The following is a 10,826-nucleotide window of genomic DNA, read 5'->3' on the forward strand; positions in this document are numbered from 1 at the left end:
CACACACACACACACACACACACACACACACACACACAATGAGCCCAGTGGCCCCAGTTTTTCCACTACCAAAGCCCTTTTGAGTCACGTGTGTGATGTTTTTGATATGACTACTTGTTGCTGAAGTAGCCAATTGCAATCTGTTAAAAACTAAACAGCTGCTATCAGTCACATTGTGATTTGAAAGGGCAAAGCCATTATGCATTATACCCTTAATGTTGACATGCTACTTGTAATTTTCTGCCAAAGGTAGGCTATATAATAACAATAATAATAATGATAATTGTAGCCCCCCTACTCAATTCTCATTAAACATGTGTGTTGTCATATACCTTTAGCCCTCTGGTATCACATGTGCATGGGAGGTGAATTGGTGAGAGTCTACTTAAATAGAATTTGGGATGTGATTTACCATAAACAAACAAAATAAACATATGACTGTAACTAGGGTGTGAGAGGCCTGGTTAGCTTGTTGTATAGCTACAGTATACTGTTATTGTGAGCTTAAACTCCCATGCATATTATTTAGTCAATATTATAGCCCATAAATCTTCTATCAAAAAGAATCACTCACCATAAACATATACCACACCACAACAACTGTATAACAATAATAGAACAATATTGATTAGAAAAAGAAAATAGTTTGAGTTGCCCTTTAATTTCTCCTTTTACCCAAAATAAAATATCTAACAAAAGTCTAGGCTCTAGGAACGCCCACAATAGACGCTGGGTTAGCTGGCTCAGCCTTGCTGGGGGCGGGGTCAGGGTGGGGTAAATTCCCCCATTCTATCCATTCAGCAAAGTTAGAATTTAGCTGATAGCCCAGCCCAGGCAGACATGATCGGGGATTTAACCACCGCAGTAAACGCACATCTGAGCAGACGTCTTGTGTTCTGCTCTAGAACCCCCAAACCTGTAGAGCCGCAGCACCGTCTTTTGGTGAGTCATCCCATGAGATATATGGGCGGTTTTACCCCACTCGCGTGCCAGCCGTTTAACATTTTGTGGGCGTTCCCAGACATCTATGGATCTATAGGCCAGATCCACCGAGGAAAATATGACAAGAGGTGGGACCCAATTCAAGTGAACTTACGATTCCAACAAACAAGAAAAAAAAAAACTTTGAGGTATACTAGGCAGAGGAAACAATAGAATACTCAATGCAACATCATTACACTCCAGTCATATTTTGGACAGACCATATTTAGAGATATGCTGTATAGGTCAAATGAAATAGACTTGCATTATAAAAACATGTACACTATAATGTAGCAGGGTACTCACTCTCCCCCCACTGAAACAGTCATGTCCTCATGACAGGTATAAGATAAACCCACATATTCATTTTAACAGTTGTTATAACCAGGTTATAAGCATTAACCTTAACCTATCCACTTGTAAAGAGTGCTTTTATATTTCTTAATAGGAGGTAGAGATACATTTGTTTTCTTGTCACCAACCTTAACTAGGGTAGCAGTATGAGTGCTAAGTGCTACTGACGTTGGGTTCCCTAGCAAGTCATATGTCGGTCTGGTTGGGACTCTGAGGTCGTGCTGTCTCGTCAGATTGTGTTGTCTCGTCAGAGTTCTCTGTAACACTGTCTTGTCTTTCAGCTGTTTTGTCCACTGTCTGTGTCTCAGTGTCTCTTTCAGCTTCAGCTGTCCCATCTTGTACTGGAGTTTCATTCTCATTCTCCACTACAGGTTATTCAGCTGTGGCTTCTTCCACTTCTGCATTACCAGCTGCATTACCAGGACCCATTTGCCTCCCTGCTTGGCACTCAGCATCAAAGGGTTGGAATTGGGGGCTTAGATCACCAAAGGATTCCCGAGCGCAGCACTGCTGCCGCTCACCGCTCCCCCAGGGGATGGGTCAAATGCGGAGAACAAATTTCGCACACTCAGGTGTGTGACAATCAGTGGGACTTTACCTCTACCTTATTATTTGTGAGAACAGCTAGATCCAAATCTGGGCTGAAAGGTTCGGACTGATCATTGTTCTGAGGTTCTGGTTCTTGTGACTCTTGCTGTGAAGGGTAGTAGTCATACCAGACCCCTGTTTCATCATCTTCTGAGTCAAATGTAGATCCCATCGTGTCATCCTGTTCAGAGGATGTTCTGTTCAAACCAGAACGATCACAGTCCTCAGTTCTTCTTGCTATGAGCCGTTTGCTGGGTCTTCTTTTAGGTTTGGGTCTCTCTTTATTCTTTTCAGGCCGCAGCTGCACCTCCTGTCCAATAGGGAGAATGTGATTGCGGTGTAGTACTTTCTCAGCACCTTGTCCACTTTCTGGCCTCAATTTGAACACAGGCAAACCGGGCAGTTGACTCTGTAAGGAGTGGCTTTCCAACGATCAGCAAGCTTGTTTTTTCCTTGTAGTCCAAGATTTCGGATCAGAACCCTGCTGTCACCACAGACTAATGGACAGAAACAAACTCTCTGATCATAGCGCTGCTTGTTTCCTTCATTCTCCTTCTCTGCCATACTCAAATAAATGTAGTTCAGGTCTGTAAACCTGGGCCCATTTTCTAACTTGTGCTCAGGGGGGGGTCAAATACTCCAACCAACTGTGAAAGTCCTGAAGTGGAGCAGAACCCTTCCGTTCCCTCTTTCCGCCGTCATCGAGACCTCCAGGACCCTTGTAGCTTTTCCCTGGTTTAAGTGGCTTGTCCCCGCCCAATACAGCATAAGGGTCAAGAGTCAAATTACCAACAGGAATTGGTGAGCTGTTTATGATTTGTTCAACCGTCTCATGAGGAAGCCATGGAGTCTAGAGAGAACCACTTCTCCCATTCGCTGCAGCCTATCCGTGAGCTCAGCAAAAACTGGGACATTGATGTGGCTTCTGAACTGAACGACTTTCTGGAGGAGTTGGACGAGCTTGACATCACATTTGATGGAGGGCAGATCAAGCTGAACTTTGCAGAAGCTGTACAGACACATCCAGGCGGGAGATGGTCTGCAGACTGCAGCAGGAGGAGTGCGGCGCAGCAGCAATTCAGCAGGCGGACTACTTGAACTTGTCAGCAGCCAGCGCCTCGCACAGATAAGGCAGCACACAGAGAGGAGGATGTGTGCCTTCAGGCCCTCAAGGCTGTGGTGCTGGAGGGATGGCCAGACTGCAGAGAGGAGACCCCCATGGCCATCAGAGAGTACTGCGCCATCAGGGTTGAAATAAGTGCGCAGGACGGCGTGCTTTTCCGGAGCCAGCGTCACGAACATTTCAGGCGGTTTTAGCATCATAGCTTTGGGTGGGCTCAGCCCACCCAAAGGTCATGGACCACTGAACCCCTAGGGGGGTCCGGGGGCATGCCCCCCCGGAAGAAAATTTTGTACAGTTTCAAGTAAAAATGGATCAAACTGGCGCACTTTGAGATCAAAATGAAGAGACTAGATCTATGAAGAACTACACATCAATATCTTCTTTACCGTTCTGTGGTTTTACAGTAGGGGTGTCACAATATATCGTCCCACGAAATTTCGCGATAGTAAAACGTCACGATATGTATCGTTGAGATGAAATCTCATATCGTGGAGATTTTTTTTTTTTTTTTTTTTTTTTTTTCTCCAAAAAATAGACTAAGAAACGTCTTTGTTTGTTGAAGTTCAATGTGTGGAAAGTAGTTCAGTTGAACAAGTCTCTGAAGAGACACATGAGAAGTTATACAGGAGAGAAACCATTCAATTGAGTTTCTGGCAAAACTGTTTACTTGACAGGAAAAACTGAAGATGCATAAAAAATAGATTAAGAAAAGTCTTGTTGTTTGAGTTTGCAGAAAAACTGAAGATGCATGAGAATTTATACTGCTGAGAAACCTTTTAGTTCAAAGTAAATCTAAGTGACGGTGTAACTCATTCTATTTCAAGATAAGCCTTATCTCCAATCTCATGTTTTTTCTAGTTGTTATTGTAATAACAATTTCCCACAACAGCATGTTTTGTATTTGTGCATTTCAAATAAAATACTACTTTCCAGTCATATATTGTCATTATTCAAGTTTAAAAAAATATTGTTAAAATCGTATCGTATCGTATCGTTATCGTGAACCCAGTATCGTGATACGTATCGTATCGTGAACTGAGTGTATCGTGACACCCCTATTTTACAGCGATGAAAAAATAATTGTTTCCCTATATATACTATATATATTCTGCATACAGGTTACCAGGGGCGGACTGGGATCATAATTCAGGCCGGGCATTAGATACCAAGCAGGCCAGGCTGATACGGGCCGGCGCGCGTGCCGGCGTCCGAAGGGCGCGGGCGAAAAATTTGGGCCGTTTGAAGCCCAATTTGGGCCATTTGAAGCCAGATTTGGGCCGTTTGAAGCCCAATTTGGGTCGTTTGTAGCCAGATTTGGGCCGTTTGAAGCACAATTTGGGCCGTTTGAAGCCCAATTTGGGCCGAGTCCAATTTTACAATGAGATGCACCCACTTTAACCCTGAATAAAGTAATAAAACCACTAGTAAACCAGTAGGCGGCACCTGGCCTGCTGTTCAGTGAGTGGCCTGACTGCGGGCACAATTTTTTTTTTTTTTCCAGGCCAGGCCAGGCCACCGGGCATTTGCCCGACGTGCCCGTTTATGCAGTCCGCGCCTGCAGGTTACTATATGGTAGAATTATGCTTGCATAAATAATACCAAAATCACTTCAGGGGAGTTTCAAGTAAAGTAACATTTTGCTTTGTAGGCAAAACAAAAGTAAAATTAAATCAAAAGGGAACTTCCTAACTTATTGGCTGGAATAATATTCCGACAAGATAATAATATACTGTAAGCACTAAAGCAGGAGTTTGCAGTCAACTAGTTGAAATTAATATGTGGCAGTATTTGTGGGGGTCAAAATCTATGTAGGGTGTACCACCACAAATAGATCAGTGTATGGGAAACACTGACTATTAAATTGTGTGACTAGAAAGACACCAATAAATCTGAGAAAATGTACTTTAATTTTGAACAACAGCACTACAACGGTGGCATTACAAATGGTATTATGAAATTATTGTGGGAAAAAACAAGAATGCCACTTTTTTTCATGAACTTTAAGCAGAAAATTAAAAAATAGTTTTAAAGCAAAAATAAATAATAAATAAAGATCATTTTAAAGGGCCCATATTTTGCTAATATAATGTATTATTATTTTATTGTTGGCCTCCAGTAGAGTAACTTATTGCATCAGTCATAGTTTAAAAAACTCATTGTTTATCTTGTACTGGCTCTCACTGCCCCCTTCAGTTCACCCTCTGTCTGAAACGCTCTGTTTTTAGGTCCTGTCCCTGAACCCCCACCCTCCGGAAAATACTCCAGGTGGGCAGCGCGAGGATTTTTTGCGTTTGCAAACTTCTGCCCAGAGAGCTATCGCTGTAGAAGCGACTGTCTGTCTGTCTGTCTGTCTGTCTGACTATCTATCTATCTATCTATCTATCTATCTATCTATCTATCTATCTATCTATCTAGATAAGATAGATAGATAGATAGATAGATAGATAGATAGATAGATAGATAGATAGATAGATAGTCATGCATAACAGAAACAGACAGGCGATCTCTGCTATGGCTACTAAATTTGGTAGTTGTAAAACAATTATATCAACGAGCAACTGATTGTCAAAACGAATTTGACCATCGATGAAAAACGTGACTTGGACATAAAGCAAGCTATCAATTGATTTATCAACATCCCCCTAGCTATCTACAGCTCCGCTAGGCCGCCGGGCTGCACCCGGACATTTCCTTCAGTGGCTGGCCAAGCAGGGATTCTATTACCACGGCCTGCCATAACGTTACACCGGGAGCTTCACACTAGCTAATGTAGCTAGTTAGCTAACTTCCCAAATGCTTGTGACTATAGTGTGCCTCTCCTAGCAAAGGCTACACGGACCAAACCAAAATGAGGACTTGGAGAAGTCAGCAAGTTGGACTAACGTTACAAGTTCTGAAAATATGTGCCTTTCGTCATTCATCGGTTGTTCATGTCTATAAGGCAGCTGTGCTGCTAGGCTAAATAGCAAGTGCTAACGTTACCCAGCCGGTAAGTAACGTTAGCGCTTCCTAGCAGCACATTGGACCGATGCTGGAATGAGACACATATTTTCAGAACTTACCACTTCAGTCCTACATCCTGGCTCACTTCCATGTCGTCTCCTTGTTTTTGCGGTCTGGAATCCGTTATTCCATGAGACTACTACTGTTGTGTTAGTCCCAGACAGCCAGGCTAGAGAGAGCCTGGTGAGTGGTGACGCCGCCGCGGGTTACTGAAACACAGAACAGGGAAGACAGGGGAAGGGTGGGAGCTAGCGTGCGCGCGCTGCGCGCCGGCCGGCGGCAACGCTTTGTTGCCAGGGTAACAAGTCCTTACTGACGTCACAAAAATTATGGTTCTCGCACAAAATCGCCATAAATCCATGTCATCTCGTCTACGAGAGTTCATAGGCGCGAGGGGTGGTTCATGGGGGTAACATTAAAACACTTTCACATTATTTATTTGAAGCTTAGCCCATGTTTAATATGACCATCCAAGATTGTAACAACATATATATGATACAAAATTAAGAAATGCATAATATGGCCCCTTTAACAGAAACTGCTACTAATGACCACCATGGATTTGGAGAGGGGGGGGGGGGATTTTTTTTTTTTTGGGTGGGCTGAGACTATTTTTGGGTGGGCTAAAGCCCACCCAAAAAAGGCCTAGAACCGCCCCTGGGCCCCATTATCTTCAATACTTCAGGAGAAGGCTGTGGAACTATAGAGGCTACTAAATCACTGTGTGGTCTTGTACCCTACCAACTTCAACGGAGGCTCAACTGACATGAGGGTCAGTAAATAACGACTGAATTTTCATTTAGGATGAGCTACTCATTGAAGTGAAACGTAAAAGAACGAATGAATTGTCCTTTTTCTTTCTTTTTTTGCCAATTCCCCATAAGTTTTAGTGCTTGCCACACTTTGACCAGAAGGTGGTGCTAAAGACTTGGCAAAGGTCAATTTAGTTCCAGTGTGCAGCAGGTGTGTGTGTGTGGGAGGGGGGGGGGTGAGAGAGAGGAGAGACAGATAATTTTCACATTTTGTTTCTCTGTCCGACTCCCGAGTGGCTCATACCAAACCTAGTTCTAGTTTTGTGACATTGAATCCATCTGCACTGATGCAGGTTTAATGCAACATGATAATCTGTCTGTTTATGAATTATCGCTTGCCTCAAATCAAAATCAACTTGCATCTGTTAATGAATAATCACAAAAGTACAATGATACATGTTTAGGTTTGTTTAGGCTACTTAATTTATTTTGGCATATTATATCGTTATTGAGAGAGAGAGAGAGAGAGAGAGAGAGAGAGAGAGAGAGAGAGAGAGAGCTCAAGATCTAGTTCCCATAGGCCAGTGATTTGTTGTCTATCTTTTGAAATGCCCATATATACGGTTATGTGGGTAAAACCATAAGAGAACTGAAAGTCTGCATCTCTGAACACGAAAGTATTCAAGCTGAAACAAAGATGAAAAGTCCTCATAGTAGCGAGGCACTTTAACTCAGTGGGACATGATGTTTGTTCCCTTAGGTTCCAGGACATTGAATCTGTTGGACCTTTGAAAACAGTGGGGGACAGGGACAGGGCCCTGTTATAAAGATATATATTATCCCAAAGGCCTCAACGAGGAGTTATTATTGCGTTGTTTCCTCGAACATTTTTAATTCTATTTATGCTGTATAATGTACATTTTCTTCTTATGTCCAACGGTGGTCCTGCCCATTACACGGGTAAAAGGCCGAAGTCTACACTTTCTTTTGACCAGCGAGTAGCTGGCACTACACACGGGTTTGTCAGGAAGCACTCTTGAACAGACTGCACGCACGAGTTCTTCTGTTGAGTGACGTCTGCTCCACACCAATCAAAGAAAGCCCTTCAGCCTTTCGGTGGGAGCATAACCTCGCGTCACCAGGCTCTTCTCGAGTGGGAGCACGAGTTCTTCTGTTGAGTGACGTCTGCTCCACACCAATCAGAGGAAACCTTTGAGCCTTTAGGTGGGAGCTGCGGGGGTCAGCTCGCCATTCTGAAGGGGACTCAGCCAATCAGGTCCACTCCTGTTGAGTGATGTCTGTTGCACGCCAATCAGATGAAGCCTTACGCCCGATGATGGGAGCCAGCAGCTTGAAAATTCCTGCTCAGTTGACACTAAGCCTTACTATTCATATTTCACTGCATCACATGTACATTTGGAGGAATATTGATAGAAAACTACCTGTTATTATTGAACCATTCCACTTCAGACTCATAGTACTCCACCCCGGGGGGTCACCCAGAAAATTTCATAACAATCTGATGTAGCATTTCAGAATAAAAGCCTATTGATTTTTCACTGCATTACATGTACATTTGAAGGAATATTGATAGAAAACTACCTGTTATTATTGAACCATTCCACTTCACACTCATAGTACTCCACCCCGGGGCGTCACCCAGAAAATTTCATAACAATCTGATGTAGCATTTCAGAATAAAAGCCTTCTAACTATTCATATTTCACTGCATCACATTTACATTTGGAGGAATATTGATAGAAAACTACCTGTTATTATTGAACCATTCCACTTCAGACTCATAGTACTCCACCCCGGGGGGTCACCCAGAAAATTTCATAACAATCTGATGTAGCCTTTCAGAATAAAAGCCTATTGATTTTTCACTGCATTACATGTACATTTGAAGGAATATTGATAGAAAACTACCTGTTATTATTGAACCATTCCACTTCACACTCATAGTACTCCACCCCGGGGCGTCACCCAGAAAATTTCAGAGCAAACTGATGTAACATTTCAGAATAAAAGCCTTCTAACTATTCATATTTCACTGCATCACATGTACATTTGGAGGAATATTGATAGAAAACTACCTGTTATTATTGAACCATTCCACTTCAGACTCATAGTACTCCACCCCGGGGCGTCACCCAGAAAATTTCATAACAATCTGATGTAGCATTTCAGAATAAAAGCCTTCTAACTATTCATATTTCACTGCATCACATGTACATTTGGAGGAATATTGATAGAAAACTACCTGTTATTATTGAACCATTCCACTTCAGACTCATAGTACTCCACCCCGGGGGGTCACCCAGAAAATTTCATAACAATCTGATGTAGCATTTCAGAATAAAAGCCTTCTAACTATTCATATTTCACTGCATCACATGTACATTTGGAGGAATATTGATAGAAAACTACCTGTTATTATTGAACCATTCCACTTCACACTCATAGTACTCCACCCCGGGGCCTCACCCAGAAAATTTCATAACAATCTGATGTAGCATTTCAGAATAAAAGCCTTCTAACTATTCATATTTCACTGCATCACATGTACATTTGGAGGAATATTGATAGAAAACTACCTGTTATTATTGAACCATTCCACTTCAGACTCATAGTACTCCACCCCGGGGGGTCACCCAGAAAATTTCATATTTCAAACACGTGTCTGAAATGACACGTGTTTAAATAGACAGCTGACCAGGTGCAGACCATCACACAATCAGTGGGGTTATTGAATCATTGTCTCTGTCCTTCCATTGGCTCTGGCGCTGCCCCGTCTCCCGCCATCGTTCCTGAGGCGGGAAGGTAGATCAGCACCTCGGACAGCGACGGGACACACTCCGCGTGCCCGAGTCACCCGTCCTCCGGCCATTTCAGCACCACGGCCTGCTCCGCTCCTGTGCCCTCTTCCAGTGCCGCTAGGCCCTGCCTCTGCGTGCATGTCATTACCCCCCTCTCTAGGGACGCCACCTGGCGACCCCACCAAGTCTGCAGCCGCCGGGACCCCCACGTCCTGTTCCTGATCCGGAAACAGTGGGGGCTGGTAGCCCAGTTGGCACTGAAACGGTGACATTCCTGTGGAGGAGGATTGGAGAGAATTGTGGGCATACTCAGACCACATGAGATGAGAGCTCCATGATGTGGGATCCTCGGCGGCCCGACAGCGCAGCATGCCTTCCAGCTCCTGGTTCACTCGCTCCGTCGGTCCGTTAGATTGAGGATGGAACCCCGAGGAGAGGCTGGCGGTGGCTCCCAGCAGCGAGCAAAAGGCCTTCCAGAACCGGGCGGTGAACTGCGGACCTCGATCCGACACTATATCACGGGGAAGACCATAGAAACGGAAAACATTGTTCATGATTAACACAGCCGTCTCCCGTGCAGAGGAAAGCTTTGTCAGCGCAATAAAGCGTGCCGCCTTCGAAAATCTGTCCACTACTACTAAGATGGCCGTTTTCCCTCCTGATTTAGGCAAACCTGTGATGAAATCCAAGGAGATGTGTGACCAAGGCCGCCTCGGGACAGATTGCGGGCATAACAACCCTGCCGGAGAGCGGTGTGAAGTTTTCTGTCGGGCACATACCTCACAGGCTGCCACAAAGTTGACCACCTCTCCTCTCATGCTGGGCCACCAGAACCTCCTGGCCACAAATTCCAGCGTCCGCCTCTCTCCCGGATGACCCACCAGGCGAGAAGCATGGCCCCACTCCAATACCCGGGACCGTATCCCGGGAGGCACATAGAGACGACCCGCTGGGCAGCCCTCCGGTCCCGGATCCACTCGCTGCGCAGCCTTTACCTCCGTCTCGATTCCCCACCGGACCGGGGCGATGATCCGAGACGGGGACAGGATGGGCTCAGGCTCAGCCGTCTGATCTGCAGAATCAAACTGTCTAGACAAGGCATCTGCTTTTATGTTTTTGCTGCCTAGCCTGTAAGACAGAACAAAATCAAAACGGTTAAAAAACAAAGCCCACCTGGCCTGGCGAGAGTTCAACCGTTTGGCGCTG

The sequence above is a fragment of the Poromitra crassiceps genome (assembly GCF_964638095.1).
Source record: "Poromitra crassiceps genome assembly, chromosome: 4".
Taxonomy (NCBI): Eukaryota; Metazoa; Chordata; class Actinopteri; order Beryciformes; family Melamphaidae; genus Poromitra; species Poromitra crassiceps.